At 47.5% G+C, this 14,056-nt stretch overlaps 1 protein-coding gene across 1 annotated transcript in view; it reads left to right on the forward strand.

The window, feature by feature from the left end:
- The window catches only part of LOC128483063 (ALK tyrosine kinase receptor-like), a 111,674-nt gene that overhangs the window by 31,272 nt on the left and 66,346 nt on the right, over nt 1-14,056 (forward strand). The gene's annotated exons all lie outside the window — the stretch shown is intronic.

A 14,056-nucleotide genomic window follows, 5' to 3' on the forward strand; every position in this document is an offset into this window, starting at 1 on the left:
GAATACGTGTAATTTCTTGTACGTTAACTAATAATGTGACAAATGGAAAATAAAACATGTTTTTCCCCCATTACATGCCCCTTATTTAGCGATCTAAATAGTAACGAAAACTAAATGTTTCCAGAAAAGCTCTGACCTCCCTTAGTATAATTAATATATATATATATAGTTATACATACACATAGAACGCATATAGGAATAGATTTTGCCAGCAGATCAGTCCCATGTGGCCCATGTCGTCTTAACTGTTGCCATCGTAAATGTCAGCTTCACCAAGCTGCCAGTTCCTCAAAGGCAAAGAATAAAATCTTCACAATTTTTTTCTTAGAGTAATATTAAACAGACTTCACCCAACAAAAAATTAGCTGATGCTCTGTCACCTTCACAGCTTTTAACGTAATGAGGTAAATTGATCAAAAATACCTCCTCGTAATCACCCCATCTCCCCCTTTTACAATTATGTTTCTATTTTGCTTATTTTTAACCCATTTTTTAACTCATCCTACTTGGAGCTGCTGTCTCATTTGCGGGGCGCCCGATTTAGACTCCAGGTGCCCAAAAGTGTCTCTGAGGGTTTTTTTGTAGGGTCATAGTCATAAACGGGGTGAGGAATAATGAGAAACCATCCCAAAGGCAGGGGAGAATAGGCTCATAACTCCCAAGTGTCCCTCTTTAGAAGGATAGTCCCTTTTTCATCCCTATATCCCCCTGGCCCTCTAGCAGCTCAGAATTATTTTGGGTTACACCCTAGCCACGCCCCTTACCACACCCCTTACCGCACCCCTTTGGCTATTTAAAACTATGAAAGGTATGTGAATGGGGCTTATGATGGAATGGGTGTGGTTACTGATAAGCCCCACCCATTTCCCTCCTATGTTGCCCCCAACAACCTATCTTATTGGCCACATGCTTAGTCTGGACTACTGGAAGATCTAATCCAATTTTCCAATTTTCTCGCAATGTATTTCCTGTAATCCGTGTCTTTGGAAACAAATAATTATTCATACGAAAGGTTAAAACATCGCGTACCGTAATATTCCCTGTTTGTTAATCGAAAGTTGTTTTCAAGAGAAAGATCCGCGTTAAGAAGACAAATGAGAAAATTAGATCATGTCGATTTCTTTAGACTATGGGATTAGATGTGAGATTTTTCTTTGTGTTTTCGGAGGCTCTTGTGTGTTTTTGAAATATTTGACTGTAAATAGATAACCGTGTTATTAGTGTGATAGCAGGCAGAGCCCTTTATCATTCTAATAACAGCTATAAGCCGTCCGACATTTATTGATGCAACTATTTTTTTCCCAACATCTTGCAACTGGATTTCATTACAGGTGAGGAGATAATGTGAGCGCCGTGTCCATTCAAAAATCTAGATCATGGGAAAGGAAAAAAGGAGGTAGTATGTATGTTTGTATCCATGTGAGCATGGATGTCTATGTATCAGTGTATGTGAGCATGAATGTCTATATATAGGTGTATATGAGCATGAATGTCTATGTATCAGTGTATATGAGCATGAATGTCTATGTATCAGTGTATATGAGCATGAATGTCTATGTATCAGTGTATATGAGCATGAATGTCTATGTATCAGTGTGTGTGTGAACATGGGTGTGAGATGGAGTGCGTGTTAGCATAAATGGTATGAGAGGAAGTATGTATGTGTATGTTAGAATGAGTGTGTACGTGTGTGTTAGTGAATATGAGTAAGTGTGTGTGTTAGCATGTGTAAATTTCTGTATACATTTCTATGTACATTTTCCAAAGTGTATGTTTGGGGGGGGGCAAGGAGCAATGATAGCACTTACAAATGTGAGGGTCAGGTGTGAAGAGTGTGTGTTAGCATGAGTGGTGTGAGAGGGAGTGGGAGTGTTGGAATGAGTGTGTGTGCATGTGTGTTAGCATGAGAAAATGTGAATAAGTGTGTTTACATATGTGTGCCATAGTGTATGTTGGAGGAGGCAAGGAACAATGATAGCACTCACAAGCTGTTTGGGAACAAAGGAGGTAATCGCGAGCTATGTATATGTAACCTGTTCAAATGTAACTTTAATTTGGAATGTAACGCATCATTTTGCCACTTTTCGTTGTAATTCACGTGTAATGAGACATGCTAGTTGCAGCTCATACCTTGTTCTGATTTCCATGGGAAATACAGTGAAAATATGCAATATTTTCAGAAAACCTGTAATTTGCCCTCTACAATTCCCAAGGAACGCACAAAGCACATATATGATGTAGATCATACCGACATACAGAGACAAAAATACGCATAACAGTAAATAGTTTATTATTTAATAAAAAGCGATGTATAAATTAATTAATTGGAAGAAGTTACAGGACATTTTATGTTTTAACTAAAGCCGTCTTCAGGACTTCACGAAATGAATAAGCGTTTTTACGCATATTTAACTAAAGCATGTATACTAGAAGCTTGAAATCATTAGCGAAATAATAGCATTTTGGAAGATAATATAAATTTACCTCGGTGAGACCGTTCACCGCACAAGTTCAGTAATTTGTCCCTATTCCTGTGGAGGCTTAATGGCCACCTCTTCTACACCGTTTGACAAGTTAGAGATTTATAAAGTTTTAAAGAAGTGCAGAAAGGGAACTGTTCAGTATTAAAGGAACAATCAGTTCTCAAATTGATTCATTAAAATGTATTTTTAAAACAATTGCCCCGACAATCCTGGTACCCAGTAATAAGTGCATGGTGTTAGCATGTTTATGTGAGTGTAGTGTTGGACAGTGTGTGTGTAAGTATATGGTGGTAGAGTGATTGTGTGTTACCGTATGGTGCGTGTGGTGTTTGTGGGAGTGCAGGGTGTTATTGTACGCGTTATTGTGTAGCGTTAGAGTGTGCTTATGTTAGTGTATGGTGTTAGAGTGTGTGTTAGGGCAGGACGTTGGAGTTAGTCTGTATGTTAGTGTATGGTGTAAGCATGAGTGTGTGTTAGCATTTGGTGTCAGGTGTGTGTAAGTGTTAGTGTATGATGTTAACATGTGTGTGTGTCAATATATGATGTTAAAGTATAAGGGGTAAGCCCAGGGTTAGTGGTGCAAGAAAGAGGAGGAAGGATAGTGAGTATATATATATATATATATATGTAAGTGTATGGTGTCAGAGTGAGTGTGCGTATTAGTGTTTGTGTGTTTTACTTAAGGGGAGCAAACAAATATCCACCAAGCACCACTGATCCTAGGCTCATCCCTGTAGAGCAAGGGTGTCCCACCTGCGGCCCTCCAGCTACTGCACGACTACATCTCCCATACTGCTCTTTCAGCTAACGGCTGGCTGAGGAGCATGGGAGATGTAGTCCTGAAGCAGCTGGAGGGCCGCAGGTCGGACACCCCTGCTGTAGAGGTTAGTACCGTAAAGGAATTTAAACATGCTTGACATAGGCATATGGCTCCTGAACCTAAGACGAGACCAACGACCAACTAGATGGGGCCGAATGGGTCTTTCTGCTGTCAGTGAACATACACAGACCTACAGTCTTACGTGATGGGCTCAAGCAGAGCTTTGGAGAGCTATGGTGCCTTATTGCTTATACTCTACGCCAGTACTGGTTCTGGACTCGGATTTATTCTCCAAGAACACTTTGTAACATGCGATATGGCGCCGTGCATTGTGATGACTGTAGTAGCCTCGACTCCCGGGCTAGGCCCCCTGCAAAAAACACACCAACCTTTCCCCCCAATAAAGACACGACAACCATGGATTTTTTGGGTGTAAAAAGGCCACAGCCAAAATTTATTTAAATGCAGGCCATTGCCACGCAGACCTAAAACCAAAAATAGGTGCGTTAACAGGACAATGACCAACACACAGAACAATAAATAACATAAATTAACATAATTAAACATTAACCATTTAATGTAAACCATCCCAAGCTTACCAGGTTATCCAGGAACCACACAGGGAAGGACATACCGAGATGCCCAAACCCAAACCTGAGGCTACCAGGAAACCTCCCAAAACCAATGCTCTCCCATCAGCATTAACCCCCTAGATACCTGGTAAGCTTACGCCAAGAGCCCATCCCTTGAAACCTTAAGCTGGATGGGCTCCCCCACCAAGAAGAAATAAGGCCTTTTCCACACCCTCGACCACTGCCAGATTGAAAAAATCATAACCAAGATCTGACAAATGCACCCCATCACCACGAAACAGACCAACTCCAAAACCTTCAAGGGCCACATGTCGCACCGCAACGCCCCCACACCCACGAATAAAACTCGCCATGAGCTTATTCACCTTCTTCCTACTACGGTCCATCGCCTCCACATCCCTAGCATGTCGCCAGCGCAACCTCGGGATACACTCAGACCACACAACCTTAACCTTAGGAACCAGCCCCAAGATACGCTCGACATCCCACCTCATTCGACAAACCAACTCACGCTGAGGAGTGATCCCAAAATCATTGCCCCCAGCATGAATGACCAGCACATCGGGACTAACACCCAAACGCAGATACCTAGAAAACAATGACAGAACCCCCTCCCACAACATACCCCGCACACCAAACCACCTCACGTCGACCTGGTCCCTGGGAAAACCCAGCTGCAGACCGCTGTCTCTAACCGCGGCTCGCCTCCGGGCCCAATACACGTGAGAATGGCCGATGATCCATAAAACGAACCGGGACCCTGCAATGAAAACAAAAACAGGAAAAAAGGAGGGAGGGTAGGCATGACCAAAAAACCCCAACCAACTACCAGTCAAAAACAATCAGTCCCCCAGACCTAACCTATGCGGCCTGATATATCTCCGAAAACACCCAGACTCCCACCGCCCGATACGCCGCACCACCTCATCACCCAAACCAAGCCGTGCAGCCTCCGTAGCTGCCCCGATGCGAAAAGAGTGCGTCCCAAAATCGGCCGCCCCCACACCAAGTCTTCCGAGCCCCAACTTCATCACTCGAGAAAATTGAAACCGAGACAAAGGCGTGAAATCCGCGTGAACAAGAAACGACAACCCCCCAGCCGGCCTCACCCGCAGAAACCGCTGCACACACCGCACCGGGCAAATTGAATCACCACTGCAAGCGAGAGAGAGAATCCGCAATCACATTCAAATACCCCGGCACATGCCTTGCCTTGAAGGACACATTCAATTCCATGCACAAGAGCACAAACCACCGAAGCAACCGGACCACCGGGGGAGAAGATGCCGACAACAGGTTAATAGAATGAACAACCGCCAAATTATCCGTAAAGAAAACCACACGACGATTGCGCATCTGCCAACCCCACAACGTGAGAGCCACCACCAACGGGAACAACTCCAGAAATGCCAGATTTCGGATCAGAGGACTCGCATGCCAATGGCACGGCCACCTAGCAGCACACCACTGCCCGTCAAAATAAGCCCCAAACCCTATGCTACCAGACGCATCAGTGTAGAGCGACAACGAGTCAGCTGACACCGATGGCAACTGAAAAAACACCGTCCCGTTGAAACGCGAAAGAAAAACCTCCCAAACAGCCAAATCAGCCCGCATAGGCCGAGACACGCGCACCCGATGATGAGGGGACCGCACACCCGCAGTAGCCCGAGACAAAGACCTAGAAAAAACACGCCCCACCGGGATAACCCTGCAAGCGAAATTCAAGCGCCCCAAGAGCGACTGCAGCTGCCGCAGAGTGACCTTCCTAGCGGCCCGCACCTGAGCAACCTCAACCCGCAACACCGCCAACTTATCTTCCGGAAGACGGCAGACCCCGGCTACCGAGTCAATCTCCAAACCAAGAAAACTAAGGCAGGTACTAGGACCCACCGTCTTGTCCGCCGCCAAGGGGACTCCAAAAGACCGCGCCACCAGCTGCAAGGAGCGCAACAGGTGCAGACATTGCCCCGAGCCAGCCGGGCCAACACAAAAGAAGTCGTCCAAATAGTGCACTAATGCCCGGCAACCCGCCTCCTCCCGCACAACCCACTCCAAAAAGGTACTGAACCTTTCAAAATAAGCGCACGAGATGGAGCAGCCCATCGGAAGGCATAAATCGACATAAAAAGCCCCATCAAACCAACACCCCAGCAGGTGATGGCAATCCGGATGTATCGGAAGCAAGCGAAAGGCGGACTCGATATCCGCCTTTGCCATAAGAGCCCCAGGGCCAGCATCGCGCACCAAATCAACCGCTTTATCAAACGAGGTATAAGAAACGGAACAAAGCTCCTTGTCGATATCATCATTGACAGAAAAACCCTTAGGGTAAGACAGGTGATGTATCAACCTGAACTTACCCACCTCACGCTTCGGAACAACCCCAAGCGGCGAAACCCTAAAACCGGCCAACGGGGCCTCAACGAAAGGGCCAGCCATGCGGCCCAACCGCACCTCTTTAACAATCTTGTCGCGCACGACATCCGGAAAGGCCGCCACAGACTTCAAATTGCGCCGAGACAGCCTTGCTTCCCGGGGCAAAAAAGGAATACGAAAACCATGCGCGAACCCAGCATCCAAAAACGCAGCGTCATCCCGCTTACCGTAGCGGCTTAGCCACGGCAGCATCGCGCCGTGCCTCACCGGCGTTATCCCCTTTAGCCCCAGACTGGCCAGCGGAGCTGCCGGCCTTGGACCGCTTGAAACATTTGGACAAACTATGTCCACCGCCACAGCCGGAGCATTCATGCCGGAACTTACAGGAGGCCCCCCACTTGCATTGGCTGTCGTTAAACTGCCAACAAGTGCCTTTTTTACCTGCGGCCGGCGTGGTTCCTTGCGACCCCCCGCCGGCCCCTTCTGGAAAGGGCGACGCCTTCTGGGCCATCATTAGCTTAAGCCAAAGCGGAAGATCCATCTGATCCCACCGCATACCAGGGTTAGCCGCCAGGCGCTGACGAAATTGTTCGTCATAACGCCACCACGCCCAACCCCCGTACACACGATAAGCCTCCCAGATCCCGTCAACATAACAGAACAACGCCGAACATTTGTCCGGCGTTTTCTCGCCAATAACACTGGCCAAAATACAAAAAGCGCGGAGCCAGTTCCCGAAAGTCTTCGGGATCTTCCGGTACCGACGCTTCTTTTCCTCCTCCTTTTTCTTATCCTCCTTCTTATCATCCTCCTTAGGTTCAAACGACTCCTCGAGAGGAAGTAAAGAAAACAGCTCCACGAACTCTCCCTTCCAAATCTTTTCCTTCAACTCTAGCTTCAAATGAACCCCAAGAGGGCCCGAGAAAGAAACATAAGCGGTCTGCCGCGCAGCTTCCGGCACACTGGCCAAAACCACGTCCCCACTATCAGCCACCACCTCACCCCCGGACCCCCCGACCGCGGCGTCACCCGTAGCCTCATTACTGGATGGAGGAGCCGACCCTACAACCCCGGCCACGGAGACCTTGTCCCCACCCGAACCTACCGACCCTGGAACCCAGGCACGCTGCACCCCTGACTGCGGACTGCCAACGCCCTCACCACTCCACGTAGCGACTAACGCCCGCAACCCATCCAGAAAACCAGCCACCGAACTATCCTGACCCTGCGCGACAGCAATCGCCGCGCCACGCTGCGCCACACACTTACCAGCCTGGCCCCCAGCCGTTCCGGACCGCTGGGCCGTGCTGTCCTGAGGAGGTGTCACCAAACCCGTCGAGGAGGCTGCCGCCAAAGCCACACTCTCGGGCTGCTCCAACGCAGCTCACCGATTCCTGGCATCCGCGGGGGATCTGGAAGTAGATAAACGCCTGAACGGAGCTGTGGTTGAGCGACCCCTAACCTCCCTACCACGAGACGGGCTCTGAACCCCTTCCCTCCCACGCTCCCTGCTACGCTGACCCCTAGACCCCCTAGAACGCCTACAACCGACCCTCCCTAGCCGCCGACCCCGAACACCAACCCAGGAGCCATCGGAAGACGAAGAACCCCGAGAGACAGAACGCCGAGACCTACCCCGGGGAGAACTACCAAGGGGCCCCCCAGAAGACTCACGACCCGACCTACCACTACCCCCAACAACCGAGTGACCCCGACTACGGGAAAAATCACCCGGAAAAGCCACCACCTCCACAGAGGAACGGGCCCTGGAAACAGGAACCCGGGAGGAAGCCCCAGGGGAACGCCGACCAGAACGCATAGAACCCCCACCCCCCCGTACAGAAGAGCCCCTGGAGGACACAGGACTGACACCCCCAGACAAAGCCTCAACCTCACCACCTGACACCACCCCCCCCAGACCCAAATCTGAAGTTGCAGAATCCACCACTGACCCCCCAATCCCCCCACCCCCAGAGCCCAGAACGGCAGGGCCGAGACCAGCACCCCCCGCTGCCCCGTGCACTCGCCTGCTCCGTCCAGCGCTGCTCCTCCCCGCTTGTAGCACCGCAGGCCGCTGTGCAGGCCGCACCCGGCCGTCCCGGCGGCCACGTTTCCTCCGGACACCGCTCCCCGAAGAATCTTCACTGGGCGACAGCCCAGGCTCAACGCCGTCATCCCGGCTGGGAACCTCCGCCGCCGACATCGGGCCTTCCCGCTCCACGCGGCCGGTCCCGGACACGCTGCCGGCCCTGGAGCGGCCTGCCGCGCCGCCGCGGCCCACTGCCGACCGCTCCACGCCACTGCTCCCACGATGAGGCGGCGAGCCCCCGCCAGGGCTCAACCGCTGCGGCGGACGCCGCCGCCGCCTGCTCCGGACACCGCCTTCAGCCGTGCCGCCGGAGGAGCGCACGTGACCGGGCTCAACTCCCGCGGCACAGCCAGACGATCCTGCAGCACCATCCTCGGCCCGAGAGGCCCCTCCGTCCGTCAGGCGACGCGGTGGCCGGGTCTTCCGGGCGGGCCTCTGCTGTCCTCCGGTCTGGCCTAAAACTGGACCCAGCTGCGCCTTCAGCCACTCCGGGCCCCGCTGCAACGCCGCCAGCCGGACTCCCTCCAGGATCTTCTCCACCTCCGGATCCATGACGACCTGCAGGGAAGACAAGAGGGGAGAAAAACACAGGCAACACAGAAAAGAAGAACAGGATAGCCCAAGAAAAAAGGGAGACAGACAGAGCGACAAACAGTGAGTGGTAGGTGATACAAAATGGAGACTGCCCCAATGGCGCCAAACACCTAAATTGCCCACCATTAACCCCTCCCCCCACATTCAAAAAATGCCGTCAGGACCTATCCCTGCTCGGCACACAGTCAACGGCCCACTAAGGCCCATTCTGAGCACCGTGGGCTTCATTCAGGTTCCACAGATCTCAGGTCAGCCTTACGAGGAACATAAGGAGAGAGATATGTAATATGTTAGCTTTGTAACCTTGGAGGAGACAGACTCGGATACATTGTAAATATTCAGAGTTTTAGGGGAACGTCGTTTCTGTATGCAAGGATTATGAATAAAAAAAAACAAAAGGACATAAAATATTTAAAGAAAATAATGATCAATATAAGAAATAAACTAAAAAAATAAATGTATCATTATAATTATATCACTGGGTGTTACAATGTAACATTATAAATTCTAGTCTGCAAAGGCTACAAAAAAAAGCAATTTAATTTGTGTGTCACCCCCTAGTGGCTGGTTTATGGGGTGGTATCCTGCTGGCACATGTCGTCTCGACGGCAAAAAAAAAACAAAAAACGATACATTAGAATTGCCATAAAATTCTGGGTATAATGCATACGTGTCCAATAATTACACTAGATTTACAACCTAGAAGTTACAGAGGAAAAAAAACTTTCTTTGCAACCATAAGCCGTGTGCAAATAGCCTTAATAAATGGGGGAAATGAATATTGTATGTTATTTTTTTTTTACAGTAAGCAATGTGTGCCGGGTCTCTAAAGCGGAAGGGGTTAATCATAAAAGAGGGTCCGTGGCATTTATAAATGCATTCGGTTTCACGTCATGGAGCGCGGGAATGTCGGAGCAACAGAAGGTCAACAGATGAGAATAATTCAGGATCTAAAAAAAAAAAAGGGCTCAATATTAAAGATTAATAGAAGTCTGTGGCCCTCGTTAGGTGATACATCACTCGCGTGTGCACGTATCGCAAACACTGACATGTTATTAGCGGGGTCTCGGAGATCTTACAATAGCTGTTCTTTTTATATGTTTTTTTTTTTCTCTTAGCTTTGTTGCCATCCTATATACACCGTATATATTAAAGTAATCAGTCAGGGCCGCTGTAAAGCGATGCCAGGGCTGGCGTTCACGGCTGCTGTACCTGAACGTCTCTCTCTCTCTCTCCCTTTCGGAGTTAATGACCTTGATGTGGGCACTGGAAGCAATCTTCCCATTTATTTTTTTTTTGCAGATGACACTGAAATTAAAACGGGTAATAAACGAGGAGCAGGCTGTTTAATCTTTCTTGTATCCCAAGGGCTCGGAGATGCAGCAAGGTCCTCCCGTGAGAGTCGACACGAGGATGAGATCACCTTCGGGGGGGAAAGTTCAAGGGAAATTTACTAATAAGGGGACGTCGGGCGACGCGGGTGAAAGCTGAACTAGGTGGCCGGGGGCAATTAATGAAATCATCTTAGATTTGCTGCCATGTAGCTCTCAACATCCCACCCATCTCCCACCAATATTATTTACCAATGTGACATGGACCATTGAGCCATACTGCATCTGTCATGGACTCACTGACCCATACTACATCCTTTCGTCGCCCGGCACTGCGCCGCTGCACCCCCTATTATCCTTAGCAAGAAAATGAAATATGATGTCATAGTAATGATCTTGTGTGTTTCAACTGCTCTTTGTTCATCAAGCTTTTTGAATATAAAAAGTAGTCTAGGTGTTTAGAAGTATTCTGGCGCCTGCCTACTGCCCAGGAGATCTAGTGCCAGCGGACATGTGGTTGTGATGTCACAGATGGGTGTATTTATGCTGACATCCATTATCCAACACCTTCACCTGATGTATGACCTCAAAGCCCTAAAATGACATCATAACCTGGAACTTGGCAGGAGGTCTGTGCTGGTGAAGGCTATACTGCTAAAAATGTATTTAGTTCCGTCTGTGGCTTTGTGTAGTCTGGTTTGCTAAAATTTCCTCTCCTAAAATAACTTCTATAGAAACTCCTTTGGCGGAATAAGGTACTAATGCGCCAGACCTGTCTGTTCATTAACAGTCATGCTGTGATTGCGATTGGTTTAAACCTCAGCGCCACAAAATGCTTCTTAGCGTGTAATAGGCTAACACATTGAATATCCCTCGCGGCCATGAGAGACACGACGTTACATTAACGCTTATTTATATACATACAAACTGCTGTAAGGAGCTAAAAATACCCTTTCAATTTTATAATTTCTCTGAGAGTTATGTAACCCGAGTATAATGTGGTCTCTCTGCGCTGCTCTGATTTTTGGCCATTAGCTGAAATGTGCTTTACTTGTAATTCCGCTTATAGCCACCAGGGGGTCTTGCGTAACAATTACCTCAGGTAGCCATTCCATAAAGTTTGGATCATTTCTGTGTTCTGTTTTTTAGTATTAACTTTTCGTAAACACGCATTCTGCATCACCAGATTACGTTACAGTTGCCAAGTTTGTTTTGAGCTACTAAATTACCCGTTTGCTTCAACGAGAACGAGAAAAAAAAACAGGTGGCAAATACCCCCAGATATTAAATGTGGGCTGTGGTAGCATCAAACCATACACTTTTTATACGTTTAAAAAAGAACACCCCCCCTCCAAGCCCCAAACTCCTCTATGCCCCTAAGCTCAGAATGTTTGCCTATATATCATCTCCATGTGCGCATGCACAGATCCCTGCCAGAGGTGTTAGCCGTTTTTGCATAATGTAATGTTTTTAGGCAGCTGTATAGTAGCCATTGGTATTCTCTGCTATTTTAGGGCAATCCACTAGACAAACACCTTGGCTTTTCATCGCACTGCCTGTGGGAGACAATAGAATGACTTTGTCTAATCACCCAGTCAGACACTATATTGGAGCAACGGACTTCATTAGCATTGCCATAAAGCATCAGCTCAGTGTGGTGTTTCAGCAGGGAAAACCACCCAACATATCACATGACTGACAGCAATGGTGGCTTCCAGGTCTGCAGATCCCTCCACGTTACGGACATCTGTACGAATTTAAAAAAATTGGCAATTTTCATTAAAATGTAAAGTTTTAGGATTCCGAATGCACAACTTTTTGCTTAAGGAGGATTTTTTTTCCGTCGTATCGGTTACAATATTTTTCTAAACCTCCTTATCCTGACATGGCGTAGAAACTATTTTTTTTTTGTTCAGTTCCCAGAATGCAATGCCCGCCATACGATGAAAGCAATTTGCTGTTACTGCGTATTATCAAATTGAGACAAAGCTGTTTTGCGGCCTAAAACAAGTTACTGAAACAGGCCATTTCAGGTAGATCCCGATTTTCTGAATTTAACCCCTTAATGACAAAGCCCGTACGTGTACGGGCTCAAAATGCATTGTTTTCAATGGGTTTAGGGACCGCCCATTGTCCTTAAGGGGTTAATGTAGTGAGACCGGTATATAATATCAATTCTGTACATACAGTACCGTGCGAGGTTTTAGAGGCCGGCAGCGCTGGCGTTGATGGACTACAAATTGGATTTTTATTTCAAGGGGCATTTTTCTTCACATTAGTTATCAAGTCATTTCATTTCACAGGAGAGGACTATCGCTTCAATTTATGGGGAAATCCACAGCATATTTTTTTTTTTATTATTATATCTGCAGCCAACAGCAAATAGGAATCATAGTTCTAATAGCAACACAGGTGAGAGAGCGATATATCAAACAACTTCTGAGTGCTGGAGGGGTGAGTATGATATGAAGAAAGGGGTGAAATAAAAGTATATTTTAGATAAAATGCAGAGGGTGGGATGACTTGATAGGACTTAAAATGCTGCCGAGCCTTAGTCAGGAATCACCGATCCTAATACAGATACCGAGCGTATGGATAAGAAACTTCTGCATGTACATTTTTATTCGTTAAGGGTCTTCAGGCGGTGGGATGATGTCGATGGTGGAGCTGATATCACCAGTGGACGGTGCTGATGACGTCATCAGTGGACAGTGCTGATGACGTCATCAGTGGACCGTGCTGATGACGTCATCAGTGGACAGTGCTGATGACGTCATCAGTGGACAGTGCTGATGACGTCATCAGTGAGAGGAAGTGACATGGTCAGTGGGCGGGGCCTCAACCACTTTATATTTCTATTGTGTTGGTAGAGGGGAGTGGTTTATGGGGGGTAGTGGGGCATGTATAAATGAGAGATTTCAGACCGTGACCTAGAGACTCTGAGAGTTGGCGCTTCACCTGGAAACCTAGAGACTCCCTAGATGTTTTCAAAGACTTGGTATAATATGTGCAATTATATAATTAATAAAGTACCTTTTCCAAAGAGCTTGCAGTCTAAGGGAACTGAGTTTGTCGTAGAGTCTTTGAGGAACATAACTGATTAGAAGGCTTTAAGAAGCGTGTCCTATGGCTTTTTTACCTGGAATATTTCTTCCTTTAAACTATCCTTCCCTCTTTTGCTTTGTTTACTCCCCTCTTTCCTCTAATCTTTACATGTTGAGATTCTTTAGTGGTCATTTTTATTCTGTAGACTATGCACCATTTTAGTCCACTTTCTTTTGGACTGCCTCCAGAATACCAATATCCTTCTCTGGTGCTGTACACAATGCATGAGGTCTAACTAGTAATCTGTAATCGTCTGATACGGTGTACAGTAATTACAATCAAGTCTTATAAACAGCATAATTATTAAGTGCTCAATTTAAAAAAGCCCCCCCATATTTAGAAACTGGAACCCCAGTTTATATGGCGTTTCAGATTTCTACGAATTGCACATTTACAGTAAATTTGTGAAGCCACAGAAATGAGGCCAGACGACCCCAGACACACAAAGCAGGTCGAAAACAAAGCAAAAAGCTCTGAATTTGGTCTGAAATTCATGGGCCCACATTCACTCACATTCATCCACACACTCTCGCTCACTCTCTCACAATCTCATTGAACTCAGGGCAATACGGTTTATGTTCTCTCCCCAAACTTCCGATTGCGCCAACCGCAAGCGTCCCCATATTTTCCCAGAGTTCAAGTTAGGGCAAAATGACGGCGCG

This window comes from Spea bombifrons, chromosome 3 (genome assembly GCF_027358695.1).
Source record: "Spea bombifrons isolate aSpeBom1 chromosome 3, aSpeBom1.2.pri, whole genome shotgun sequence".
Lineage (NCBI taxonomy): Eukaryota > Metazoa > Chordata > Amphibia > Anura > Pelobatidae > Spea > Spea bombifrons.